The sequence below is a fragment of the Dermacentor silvarum genome, chromosome 1, assembly GCF_013339745.2.
Source record: "Dermacentor silvarum isolate Dsil-2018 chromosome 1, BIME_Dsil_1.4, whole genome shotgun sequence".
NCBI classification, from domain to species: Eukaryota; Metazoa; Arthropoda; class Arachnida; order Ixodida; family Ixodidae; genus Dermacentor; species Dermacentor silvarum.
The window spans coordinates 371387962-371401882 of NC_051154.1; positions in this window are offsets into that span (position 1 = coordinate 371387962).

The window sequence follows — 13921 nt, forward strand, 5'->3', positions numbered from 1 at the left end:
GGACGAGTTGAGTTGCAGCTTCGCCTTTCGAAATACATCAAGTATAGCTGTTAGACGCTCAAGGTGAGAGTCGAACGTTGGCGAGAAGACGATGACATCGTCGAGGTAACAGAGACACGTGGACCATTTAAAACCTTGGAGCAAGGAGTCCATCATACGCTCAAAGGTGGCCGGGGCATTGCATAACCCAAACGGCATTACTTTAAATTGGTATAGGCCATCAGGTGTTACGAACGCGGTTTTTTTCTCTGTCCATGTCGTCGACAGCAATCTGCCAGTATCCAGAGCGAAGATCAATAGAAGAGAAATAGCTGGAACCGTGAAGGCAGTCAAGGGCGTCGTCGATTCGTGGGAGCGGGTAGACGTCCTTCTTAGTAATTTTGTTCAAATGGCGGTAGTCTACACAGAAGCGCCACGTGCCGTCCTTCTTCTTAACCAACACCACAGGTGACGCCCAGGGACTCGAAGAAGGCTCAATGATGTCTTTATCTAGCATTTTGGTCATTTCATTTTGAATTACTCGGCGTTCCGACGCAGAAACGCGATATGGTCGTCGGTGAATAGGCGTAGCATCGCCAGTAGGAATCCGATGCTTGACCGCGAGCGTCTGGCCTAAAGGGCGATCGTCGAAGTCGAAAATATCTCTGTAGGCCGATAACACTTTGGAAAGGTCTTCAGCCTGAGTAGAGGACAGGTCCGCCGAAGCCATTTTCTTTATCTTGGGATCGGCGCCCGAGGCGGGCGCGAGGGGCACGCCAAGCTCGGAAGAACCATCGGTTGATAAAGCTGCCACTTGATGGTCGCCGAGGCAGTCAACGTTGGCAAGGCAAATACCTTGCGGGAGAATTTGTTTGGCCAATCCAAAGTTGAAGATAGGCATGCGAATGCAGTTATTAGTAATGGTAAGAATACTGTGTGGCACGGTGACGTCATACTGTAGTGGAATGTCGGGCAGAGGAGTGACGAGGTACTCGCCATCAGGAACAGGTAGGGAAGACAACAGTTCAATATAGGCTATTGGCTTTGGTGGTAGGCGAATAAAGCCTTTGGGGCGTAAGCGGCACTGGGGTTCATCAGGAGGTTCTGCGAGAATCGGCAACTCAAGGCGAATGGTGCTGGCAGAGCAGTCAATAAGAGCAGAATGTGCAGAAAGAAAATCGAGTCCGAGAATTAGGTCGTGGGGGCAATGAGCAAGCACGGTGAAGAGGACAGGAGTGTGGCGGCCGGCGATGCTGACACGTGCCGTACACATGCCGACGATAGGGACAGTACCGCCATCCGCGACGCGGACGACGCGTGCTGACGCTGGGGTGAGGAGCTTTCTGAGTCGTCGTCGGAAGGCAGCATTCATAATTGAAATATGGGCCCCTGTATCGATCAGTGCAGTGACAGCATAGCCGTCGACGTCAACGTAAAGAAGGTTTTGGTTCGTAGGCAACGTGAGCAGAGGATTTGAGGGCAGGGTCGACAACGCAGCTTCACCTCCAGAAGCTGCAGTGTCTAGTTTTCCGGCGGCATCCGGGAGGCGATAGGCGGCGACGAAAATCGACGGGGTTGGGGCGAACGAGACTGGTGGCGTCCAGGTGAGGGCGAGCGGCTGTAGAGAAGGTTCGGAGCAGGGGCATCAGCGACAGTGGGTTCATGGCGGGAGGCATAGGGAACAGAAGGTCCGAAGGTGCGGGGAAAAGCGGTGGCGTATGTCCGAGGAGGAGGTGGCCATCGGTTGCGGCAGTGACGAGCGACGTGGCCGATGCGACAGCAGTGGAAGCAGATCGGCCTGTCATCAGGGGTACGCCATTCGGACGGGTTGCGGCGAGATGTGGCAGAAAGGGACTGCCGAGGGCGAGGAGGGCCACTAGAGAACTGGAGAACGCTAGGTTGAGACGTTCAACACACGGAGTTCAGACCCATGTTTTCAAATTCCTGTCTGACGATGGCCTGAATCATCGCAATCGTGGTAGCTGGCGGATCAGGAGGCGTCGTGGAGAAAGCTGAGGCACAAGCAGCCTCGAGCTCGCGACGAACAATACGGGTTACGTCGTCACAGGTGGTGGCCTGACGCGGTCGACCCTCACATGTCGACGTAGCAGCAGTGTTGGGTAGCCGCGTGATGTGGGGTGTGATACGGCGGCTCTTAGCGTGTTCAAGGCGACGGCATTCTTTTATGATGGCGTCGACAGTCGAGACGTTGCCGAAAACAAGCAAATTGAAAGCGTCGTCGGCAATGCCTTTTAGCACATGGGCCACTTTATCTGCTTCGGACATATTATCGTCAGCCTTGCGGCATAGAGCCAAGACGTCGAGGATGTATGAAACATACGGCTCTGTAGAGGTCTGCACACGAGACGCAAGAGCCTTCCTCGCGGCAACCTTGCGCCCAAGAGGGTCGCCGAACAGTTCCCGAAGCTGTTCTTTGAAAGTGTCCCAACTGGTGAACTCGTCGTCATGCGTTTGGTGCCACACGCGTGGGGTGCCGCCGAGATAAAAGAGGACATTGGCGAGCATAATCGTTGGGTCCCACCTGTTATTAGCACTGGCGTGTTCATAGAGCTTGATCCACTCGTCAACATCCTGTCCCTCCAGGCCAGAGAACACACCAGGGTCGCGATGTTGGGCAACCGTGACGATAGGCGTAGTCGGGCGAGCCGAAGCCGTTGCAGAGGCGGTCTCGTCACCGGGGGGCATGGTGACAAGCTCGATGTACCGACCACTTCGGAGTTCCGTGGTGAGGACGGGGATCGCTAACCTCCACCAGAATGTTACGTGTGGAAGGACACAGACGAAAGAGGCTATTTACAGGCTATTTACACAGAAGCCAGACAGCCAGGCCCACAATCGCTCGCACCAAGAGCACAGACACACTTCGTCGTCTTTCGCGCGGCGACTCGTCTCTTCAACATCTTTCGATGCTATCGTAATAATATAACCGACAGGCGACCTGTGAATCCGTCAGGATATATGCGGAGCGACCTCTTCGTTCTGCTTCTTTGATTGCGAGGGCTATGGCTGCTGCCTCCGCGGTGGCGCTTGATCTGGTGCATGTAGATGCGCAGGCCACCACTTTGTTTTGGTTAGTTACTGCCGTTGCGTATGCCGGTTTTCTGGGGCCTTGTGGTGTTGTGGAAAAAAGGCAAGCGTCGGTGTAGTAAGTATGAGGATGGTTCCTTCTCTGGAGGAGTTTTCGTGCTCGCTCTTGCCGGCGCTTTTGATTGTATAGCAGATGCGTGTTCTTGGGGACCAGTTCCACGATGATGCGAGCCCGTAGGTGCATCGGTACGATGACCGTGTCGTCTCCGCAGTATTGGGGGGTGAGCGGGTATCCCAGTCTTTGCAGTAGTTTTCTGCCCTGGTGCTGAGTCGTTCTCTTTGTGCGATTAGCGTGGCGGCTGCCAGTTCTTTATATGTGTTATTTATGCCGATCGACATGAGTCTGTCTGTGCTCGTGCAGTTCGGAAGTTGGAGTACAGCTTTGCATGCGATTCTTATGAGTTTGTCAATGTTTTCTATTTCGGTCTTGCGTGTAGCTTGGAAGGGCAGGGCAAAGGTGATTCGGGTGAGGACAAAGGCCTGTACGATGCATAATGTCTCGACTTCTATCATCCCATCCTTACTTCTTGCTATTCTAGCTATGAGCGTTGTAATACTCTTGACGGTGTGCTTGAGTTTGTCTATTGCCGTCTTTACGCTGTTATTTTCTAGTACGTGCATGCCCAGGATTCGTGCTACCGGGGTTCTGTTGATGCCCTGTCCGGCAGGATGTTAGTGATATTGGTCGCAGTTGATCAAGGCTTCTCCGCTTTCCTGGTTTCGGTATGAGTACGATCTGGGCCATTGTCGATTCTGTGGGTAGTTTTCCACCCCGTGTCCACATTTCTTGATTGAAGTCGTCCATGATGGCTTGTAATGTGTCAGTGCTAATGTTCCGTATCATGACGTTTGTAATATCATCCAATCCGGGTGCTGTATTCGTTTTGAAGCTTTGCGCCGCTGCATACACCTCTGCAAAGGCGATGGGTGCGTCCAGCTCGTGGTTGGGTGTTCCTTTGTATTCTTGACTTGGTATTGAATTTCCACCTCGTTTGCGTTCTCCTGTGTACCGTTGTTTCAGCTCTTGTATTAATTGATCATGGACCCCTTAAAATTCCCCTGCTAACCGTTGGAGGGTAGCGTTAGTTTCGGTTAATGTGGTTAAGGGGTCCAAAAACTAGGTAGAATGTTCCATGTCTTTTTCGTGCTTAATGTGCTTCTTAGGGAGTCACAGAATGTGCGCCAATTGTTGTGGTAGAGTTCTTTCACGTATGCATTCTCTTTCTCCGTTATTTCCGCTATTCGGAGTCTCAGTTTTCGGTTTAGTTTCTGTCGGCGCCACCGCTTGGTGAGGCCCCGACAAGCTTCCCAAGGGTGTGTCAAATGGTTGTCGATGGCGGGGGTGTCTGCCGTAGTATGACATGTTTTAGTGTTTTCATCATAGAGGACTTATGTAGTGAGTCCAGTCAGCTATGGTTTCTGATTTGGCCCATTTCCTACTTCTTGTTGCTCTCGATACTTAGTTCAGTTTGTGATTTTGGCTTTTCCGAGGGGGCGTCGTAGTTGAGCTGTTTCATAGGTTATTTCGCCTAAATTATGATCGCTGCCCAGGGTGTCATCCAACACGCTCCAGCGCATGGCCCTGGCATTGTTGGTGATGGTAAGGTCGGGTATGTGTCGTGTCTGACGGAAGGACAGCGCAACGGTGGAGCGAAAACAATACGGCTTTATTCAGCCATCAACTTAACAGCAACGGGTGAACTGCCCGGTTCAATGTTACAGGAATGAAAGCACGCGCCAGCTTGAATGCCGGCGCTTTTAAGCACAACCAAAAGGTGATAACGCTACGCCGCCACCACAGCGCATGCCTAGCTGTGACGCCTTATCACCTAGGCGCGCGACATATCAGTATGGTGTCCCTGTTTACGCTGTTTTCCATACGGGTCGGCCTTGCCGGTGCCGTGAGCAGTATGTTGTCATATCACTGTATCGCCTATAGTAGTCTCGTACCTTTGGGTCTGTCTTTGGCGTATCCCCATGTCGTGTGCCATGCGTTGAAGTTCCCTGTGATGATTAAGCGGTCGCGTGGTTCAAGCGTGGCGTTCAGATGTTGGAATATGTGGCCAAACTCCACTTTCTGGTCTTGTGGGGGACTATAAAGGTTGCATATTATCTGCTTCGGCCATCCCTTCTTGGCTGGTCAGATCGTGACGATGTGGTGTGGAGTGTCTTCGTGCGGTACCGTTGCGAGTGTCCGCTGCGAATTCCTTCCTGACGAGTGTCACTACCTTTGGGTGGTTTGGCTCTATGTGCAGTTTGTAGCCCGTAATCGCCTTGGGCCTAGCTCCCACTTCTTGCAGGCAGATTATGTCTGTAGGGATCAGCGCCGCCTGTATGTATAGTGTGATTGTAGCCTGTTTGTTGTGCAAGGAACATCAGTTCCAGGACCATATTGTGAGATTTCTCTTTTGTTCTGGGTCGCCTATTTGCCATGATGCGAGATGTTGGTTGTGCTTTCAGCGTCCGAGGTAAGCATGTTTTTGTCATCGGACTCCTGGGATCGCTCTATGGTATGCATGCGTCTACGCTTCGATTCTTTGTTAAGGGTTTCATGAACGTATCGCTTTAGTTCCTGAAATTCTACCAAAAACTGCTGCATTTGTATTATAGTTTGCTGCACTATTTGTTGTTGCATTAGTTGCAGTTGTTGTATCGTGAGGTTTGCTTCTGGTGATTGTGTCCCTGCGTGTACTGCATCTCGGGCTGCGTGCCCGTTCTCTTGTGGCTTTTTCTTTGGGTTGACTATTTGCTGTTGTGTAGATTGTACTGTGGGTCTTGTGGTTCCCATAAGTTGGGCCAGCTGTTTTTTGAGCCAGGCTATCTTGCTCTCATATCTGTCTAGGCGTTGTTTCAGTTGTTTTCTGGGATTCCTCTTTGATATTCTACGTTTTGTGTAATGGGTGGAGTATGTGCAGCTTTGGGAGCCACAACTAACGCCCGGCTTACCTTGGCCAATGATGTCTGTTGGATGTATCCATGGTTCACGCCGATTCTTCTGCCGCCTCCTGCTGGCGAAACGTTGTGGCGGTTCTTCTGCCGAGTCGGGGTTTGTGCCGTGTTTCTTGGTGGCGTTCGTGGTCGTCGGCCCGGGGACGACGAGCGCGACCGGGATCGGCGCTTGTCATCGCCCGATTTGCAGGCTTCTTCGGAAGAGAGCCAGCGGATGTTCTTCGTCCTCTGTGGGTGGTTGTTGTTGTCCTGGGGGATCTTGTGTCACAGCCCCCGTTACAACCCCCTTAGACGCAATGCTCCCGGTGAACCACGGAAACACAAGGAACGACACCACTGAATAGTTCGTCAAGAAAGCCGAGGAAGCTCGCCAGCTTGATAGGAATCGCACCCGTACCCAGCAGAATACCGACGCCTGCCGTTACAATCGGACCCGACGGAACGTCCAGTACTCACCAGGCGACCGCGTGTGGGAGTGGATACCCATCCGACACCGTAGGCTCTCGGAGAAATTGTTGCGCCGCTATTTCGGCCCCTATGAAGTTGTACGCCGCCTCAGTGATGTGAACTACGAGGTGGTTCCTCAAAGCTCGGATCCTGGTTCGAACCGACGCCATCACCGTGATGAAGTCATCCACGTAGTACGGATGAAGCCGTACTACGCACGCGAGGGATAAGCAACCCTCACAAACTGCTTCAGCATTGTGTACATTCCTGTATGTTTTTTTTTTCATGTTGGCACTCCTGCCCATTGTGCTCGCCCGCTGCCCTTGAAGCGACCGGGTCGGTCGCTTTTGAGAGGGGAGCAATGACGCGAAATAAGTTGGCACGTGATGACACTGGCCCCTTGAGGCGAGAACGACAAAGCTCGTGGTTGCGCGCGCGCTCTCCGAGGACCAGCCACTGCTAAAGGCAGGCGTTTTTAACACGAAAGTGTTTTATGCCGGGGTCCACCAAGACTTCACTGACGTATTTCCGTCACGGAAATACGTCATAGAACATAATACAAAGAAAGAAACCAGAAGAAAAAGTTCCACAAACATGCAAAATTTGGAAATCGAACCCACGACCTCTCGGTCCGCGACGATAGATCGCCGAGCGTTTAACCCATTGCGCCACAAACGCATTTGCAGAGAGCTACACAGACGCGCCTTATATATCTAACACTCCTCCGTGTACCCGCGCTCTTGCTCGGGGCGGTGCCGCCGCCTACGAGCAGAAAAGAGAAGTACTGCATTATGACACTAACGCGCACCGACAGTGAACGCTTCGGTGGTCTCAGCACTACGACGCCTCGATGCCAGCATTCGAAGGGACGCTGGCATCAAGAAGCACTACCAACGCCACCTAGGTGGCGTTCACCGTACTCAGCACAGCGGAGCGTGGCCTCCGCAATTAGCTCTGAAAATGTTTCTGAAGTTGATCGCGGAGGCTGCAATTACGACGCGCTGTACGCGCTGATTTGACTCGGTGACGATTCAGTTACGTGCTTTGTCTTGCGCGTTGTATTAGTGTGTCAGTTACGTGCTTCGTCTTTCGCGTTGTGCTAGCGTGTGCAGCGTAGTGCAGCTTCCATATGCACGACGGTTGCTCATGGTCATCGACGTTGGTAGTCGTGATGGAGGAGACGTGCCACCAGGCGTCAGCGTGGGTGCATCAACGCCTAAGGGCGCTTTAGCCACAAAACACCAATAGACATTATATATCAATGTGCAATAAACATTACACTACTTCTGTGAAGACACGTTTCACTTTCGTGTTCTATACCGATTCCTATATAAGAGGGATCAACCACATTTTTTTAGGGGCGAAGCTCCTTAGGGCGTGGGTCTGTCCTTCCTCCGTATGTAGCCACCTGTAGTTTTATGAAGTGTTCAATAGATGGCTAAGTCCGCAGCTCTGGTTGGCATGGAGACCGCTATGTATGTATGTATACGCATATATGCATATATATATGTATAGTATAACCTGAAGCCGACTTCCGCTTCCGGTTCCACTTCCGGTTCCGCTTCGACTTCCGGTTCCGCTTCTGGAAGCCAGCTTCCGGAGAACGCTTCTGGCGTTTTTCTCTCTCGTCCGTAGCTAGGTTCGCTGCGGTGCACAAGGGCGTTCGTTCCCAACGCGCGTTCTCTTTCTCTCATTCCCGACGCGCGCGCTCTTTCTTTCTCCTCCGTAGCTAGGTGCGCTGCGGTGCACAAGGGCGCTCGTTCCCGACGCGCGTTGTCCTTCTCTCGTTCCCGACGCGCGCTCTGTTTCTTTCTCGTCCATAGCTAGGGGCGCTGCGGTGCACAAGGGCGTTCGTTCCCGACACGCGCTCTCTTTCTCGTCCGTAGCTAGGGGCGCTGCATTGCACAAGGGCGTTCGTTCCCGACGCGCGCTCTCTTTCTCTCTCGTTCCCGACGCGCGCTCTCTTTATATCTCGTCCGTAGCTGTGGTTTACCCGAATGATCTCCCAGTGCTTCGCCCACTCACCATCATTCACTTCGTGGATATGCTGTGATTTTTTTGCAAATCTGTCGCTGGTAAACTATTTTAGCTGTACTAGCTGGGTGACAATACTTACAAAGCTGGAAAAAAGGATATTGCAAGTTGTAGGGACACGATGACTGGTTATGTATACTCAATCGCAAGGCCAGGAAAAGCGCCTATACGCAGAAGATGCAATGAAAAAGAGTTGTAACAAATATTTAAGTTTGATGCACTTAGAGATGAAGGAGACTGTTGGAACTTATGACTCCCGCACAAACATGCGACCTGGCGGTAATGCAACATTTATTCTAACCTGCGGTGGTTGCTTAGTGATTATGCTATTGGGCTGCTAAGCACGAGGTCTAGTTGGCTAGTCAGTTGCGAGTCTGCGCACGTCTTGTCAGCCTCGTCTTTGTCCGTGTGCGTTAGCGCAGTTAAGAAAGTTTAACAGAAGGGAACTTGCAAACCAAGTGGAACGTCAACAATGCTGCGGACCAACTGCCGCACACATGCCATCTCCCTTACTCTACGCTATTGGAGCTCCATGCCACTACCTCGCCCTAGCGGAGGAATCACACAAGGCGACACTCCTCATTTAGGCATTTTCCAGGGCAGCTGGGCCCTCAACTGTGGCGCGGCCGCTCGGGAATACTTGAAGCACGGCGGCGCCTCGGATCTGGGCACTGTTGTTCCCTAGAGAACCATCTTTGCCTAGGTACAGCTGCCCTGGAAAATGAATTACGCGACCCGGTCATAGCAGGCACGGCCCAAATTTAAACTTCAAGACGTTTTTAAATGACAAAACACACGTACTATTCGGTCCTAATAAAGAGGAGGAGGAGGAGGAGGAATAAACTTTTATTGCGGAACCAGCACTTTAAGATGGCCGGGCCTAAGCCTCCCATGAGGGGACGTCGAGGGCTTGCCTCGCCGCCGCGTCACGGGCGTGCTGGGTCGCGCAGGTTTGGTCGTCGAGGGCGGAGCTCCGCAGAGCCTCACGCAACCTCGACGAGAGGGTCGTGGTGTTAATGTGTGTGTACTGTGCTGCGCACTCCCACAGCATATGCGGAAGCGTAGCCGGGTGAGTGCCACAGCACCGGCAGTTGGGGGTATTGTAAACTTCAGGGAATATAAGGTGGAGGCGGGCGGGTGACGGGTACGTATTTGTTTGTAGCAGACGCAGGTGATAGCCTGCGCCCGGCTAAACTTGGGGTGAGGTGGGGGGAAGGTTCGGCGACTAAGGTAAAATGCCTTAACGAGATCGTTATAAGTAGTCAGATTGTCCCTGGTGTCCAACTCGTCTCCAGTGTCTCCGGCGCGGTTGACTAGTCCTCGCGCAATGGAGTGGGTGACATCGTTGAGGTTGGGGAGGTGTGGGTGGACAGTGCTCGCGTGGGCCGGGGTCCATGTCAGGGAGATCATGCTTTCTTTAGAGTGTGGTGCCTGGCGGAGGATACGAAGAGCTTGAGGAGAAATACGGCCTTTGCTGAAGTTAGTGACGGCTGAGCGAGAGTCACACACGATGGTGTGACAGGTGGGATCTAGAGTGGCCAGGGCGATGGCCACTTCTTCAGCCGTTTCGGCAGTGGGGGTAGTGACGCTGGAGGCGTGGTGTAGGACTCCACCGCTTGTGGCGACGGCCACAATTCGTGTGCCCTGGGAATGTTGGGCTGCATCAACAAATGTAACGCCAAGTACATGAGCAAGGGCTTTTTATGATTGCTGCGGCCCGAGCTTAGCGCCGGGCCCTCAGGGTGCATAGACATAACCATTCAGGGTGCATATTTCTAGGAATAGGGTCTGTGTAGATCCAGCTACGGATGTCAGTCGGGATCGATTGTTTGGGGCCCTGTTGCTGATGGTAAGTAAAGCCAAGCGTACATAGAATAAAGCGTCCCGTTTCAGTAAGGGTGAGCCGTTCAAGCTGAGAGCGTTATTGTGCTTCAATGAGTTCGGCAAGGGTGTTGTGAACTCCTAGTTGGTTGAAGAGTTTAGTACAGGTGTAATGCGGGAGGCCAAGTGCTTTCTTGTAGACCCCTCGTATGAGGGTGTCGAGCTTGTTTTGCTCCGCCCGGTATACCAGTTGAGGTACGCAGCAACGTAGGTGATGTGGCATATGACAAAGGACTGCACGACGCGGAGAAGGCTTTCTTCTTTGAGTCCCCCTCGTCGGTTGGAGATGCGTTTAAGAAGGCGTACGGTGTTTTGAGATTGGGCGCAGATCTTGTTGAGAGCCAAGGCATTGGAGCCGTTGTTAGAGATGGTGAGTCCGAGGACCCGGATACTAGGGACGTGTGGTATAGGACTGCCATCTTGAAGGCGTAAGGTGATAGAGTCACAGGGTCGGTGCTCAGATTGGTGTTTTGGAGGGCGTGCCCGCTGAATGGGCTTGTAGAGAAGAAGCTCCGATTTAGCCGGCGAACAGCGCAGTCCGGTCCCTTGGAGATAGGCTTCAACCGTGTCAATCGCGGTTTGGAGGGCTATCTCCACTTGACCATCGCTGCCTCGGTACGCCCAGATGGTGATGTCATCGGCGTAGATGGTATGGTTGATATTGTCGACTCGTTGTAGTTGCTGGGCAAGGCCAATCATGACTAAGTTAAAAAGCATGGGAGAGATAACTGAACCTTGCGGGGTGCCTTTGCTGCCAAGGGGAAGCTGGTCTGATCGTAAATCGCCGGCCGAGAGGGTGGCCGTGCGATTGCAGAGGAAGTCACGGATGTAATTGTAGGATCGCTCTCCCAGGTGGAGGTGGGAGACCTGGTCAAGGATAGCTTCATGGGAAATGCTGTCAAAGGCTTGAGTGAGGTCGAGTCCGAGGATGGCTTTCGTGTTACGGGAACGGTCGTTTAGTACTTGATGTTTGAGCTGCAACATAGCGTCTTGAGTAGAAAGGTGAGGGCGAAATCCAATGATGGTGTGGGGATAAATAGAGTTGTCTTCGAGGTGTGTGTTGATGCGTGCTAAGAAGGCGTGTTCCATCACTTTGCCTACGCATGAAGTGAGGGAGATAGGCCTTAGGTTGTTGAGGTTAGATGGTTTGCCAGGCTTTGGGATTAGGATAACGTTGGCAGTCTAAAGAGATGTCAATTATTTTATAACACGCACGTCTTTTTCCTTAGATTAAAAGAATTGTGCGGCGTGTGCGACAAAACCTGGCAGCTAGCAACCCTGGGCGTCGCATCAGTCGCATTGTTGAAATCATAGAGTTAGTATACTGAATCAAGAGGAAAAGCTGGGCGAAAAAAGTGGGAACCCCATAGGCGCCGCCATGTTGCTAGGACTCATTTTAAGTAACACTAAAGATGTTCAAAATATTATGCAAAAGCAAGCACTTACACGTAGCACGTAGGCATAGACAACGCTTGAAGTTCATTCCGCATATTTTTCATAAAGATCGGATGGCTATTTAGAATACTTTGATGCGAAATTTACGGTGTCTAAAAGACTACGTTTGCAGACACCTTAACTAGATGGCGCTACCATACCAACGCAGGCTCGGGATCGCGTTAATTACGCGCCTGATCTGAATCGCATCTCATCGTCTGCGCCTGCGTGCCTGCACTCCGTAGCAACATGGCAGCGCCCTTGCGGTTCCCGATTTCAATACATGGGCGCTATGGGCAGCTTTTCCTTGAGAGTTGGTTATATTAACTCAATGGTTGAAATCGCAATCATGTGAATTGAGCCTTCAAAAAATCGCATTGCAACGCGTGCGGCAGCACCGATTTTTTTTGCTCCAGTCGCAGCATGTGAAACAGCCTTAAGTGATAATGTAATAAGCAGAAACTTCCTCAATCTCAAAAAGACGGCGCTCGTAAACAACGAGCGCCGAAACACTTAACGACGTAAACTGAAGATGCATCGAGTTACCTGCGCCCTGATAACTTCGATTTCCGTTGAGGACTATAATCGTGTGCTTTGATTCACACGATTATACTTTGGTCCGATTTCCTGCCACGGCATTCCGATGCGGGCGGAATAAAAGAACGCTCTCGTAATGTGCTTTTGGGCGCACGTCAAAGATCCCCACGTGATCAAAATGAATCCGTATATATAGCTTTCCGCTACGCCAGAGGGGCGCTGCCTGGCAAAGAGTGGCAGGAAAACATGAACATTGTTCCAGACAAATTTACGCGGAACACAGTTTCCCTTACGTCCAATGCAGTCATCTGACTTTCCGTCCCACGTATTTCTTCATTTATCTCAAACGCAGTTCCGTCTAGATAAGCGGAAAACAGTTTGCAAAACGTTCCAGCTACCAAGTGGAACATCGTAAGATAGATAGATAAACTTTAATCCAAAGATAGTTTTGTCTCCAGACTAAGAGTGTACAGCGTCCCTTATAACCAGAGACAACACCCCACAATTGAACTTCAATTAAATTTGTTAATTTTCTATAAGCTCGCGTTCCACGACAACACTGAATGTATAGGGCACCCATAAACTTGTGGAAAAGAAAAAAAAAGAAGAAAGAAGACCTGTTATGCGAACGATTCGTTATTTCTTTCTTAAAATAGTAATTTTGAGCCGTGAGACAACTGAAAAAAAAAAACCACTAACAAGAACGCTACTTTGTCGATCGTTTTATAAGATAGCCGAGCTGTTTTATTGAGCTGAGGCGCTCAACTACAGACAAGTTCTATTTCGTTTCTAAAGACCCAAAACCCAAAAGTTAGTCACAGCCCCGTCCTTTAAGTCTCTCATTCTCCTATCTCTCGGGAGCGACAACGTCCTTGTCAATTGCACAGGGTGAACGCGATGCCGCAAGGCCGCACACCCACACATTATAATACGTCCATTTTGATTTCATCGTCAATATAAGCGCGGCAGAGACACGCAACCGCAGGCATAGGGAAGCGGGCCGAAAGCAGCTATCAGAGCTGCGCTCCATGCAGACCAGGAAAGCTGCTTTATGCCTTCATAGCTTTCCCATGCCTTGGCGGCAACGCATTGTCGTTGTGCTGCAACCAGCCATCTTGTGTGGTCGGGCCAGGCATGACGATCACCCAAGGCATTGATGTTGCGGAGCCAAAGGGTGACGTCGTCTGGAAAGCTGCGAAACGTTGGTATTTCCACGAACGCCGGCGGCAGGGAAGCGTGGACGGCGTTCCCAGGCAGGATGCAACCGCCGACAGACGCGAACGCGGTCGTCATACCCTGGAGCTGTTGTGTCAGCTCGGCGATGGCGTGGACGAGGGCATCAGTACATTCCTGTCCGAGAGCCGCCGAGGAGGCTTGGACGCCGTCCCCGGACGGTGCAGTGGGTACCTGCGACGGTAGGGTGGCGGGCTCCATACCGGGGGAAGCGTGAACGGCGTTCCTGGGAAGGAGGGACCCGGCACGCCGAAGCACCGTGCGAGAAACACTGAAGGCTGGAACACCTTAAGGCAGGTTCATTGCCGACTGCGCCATT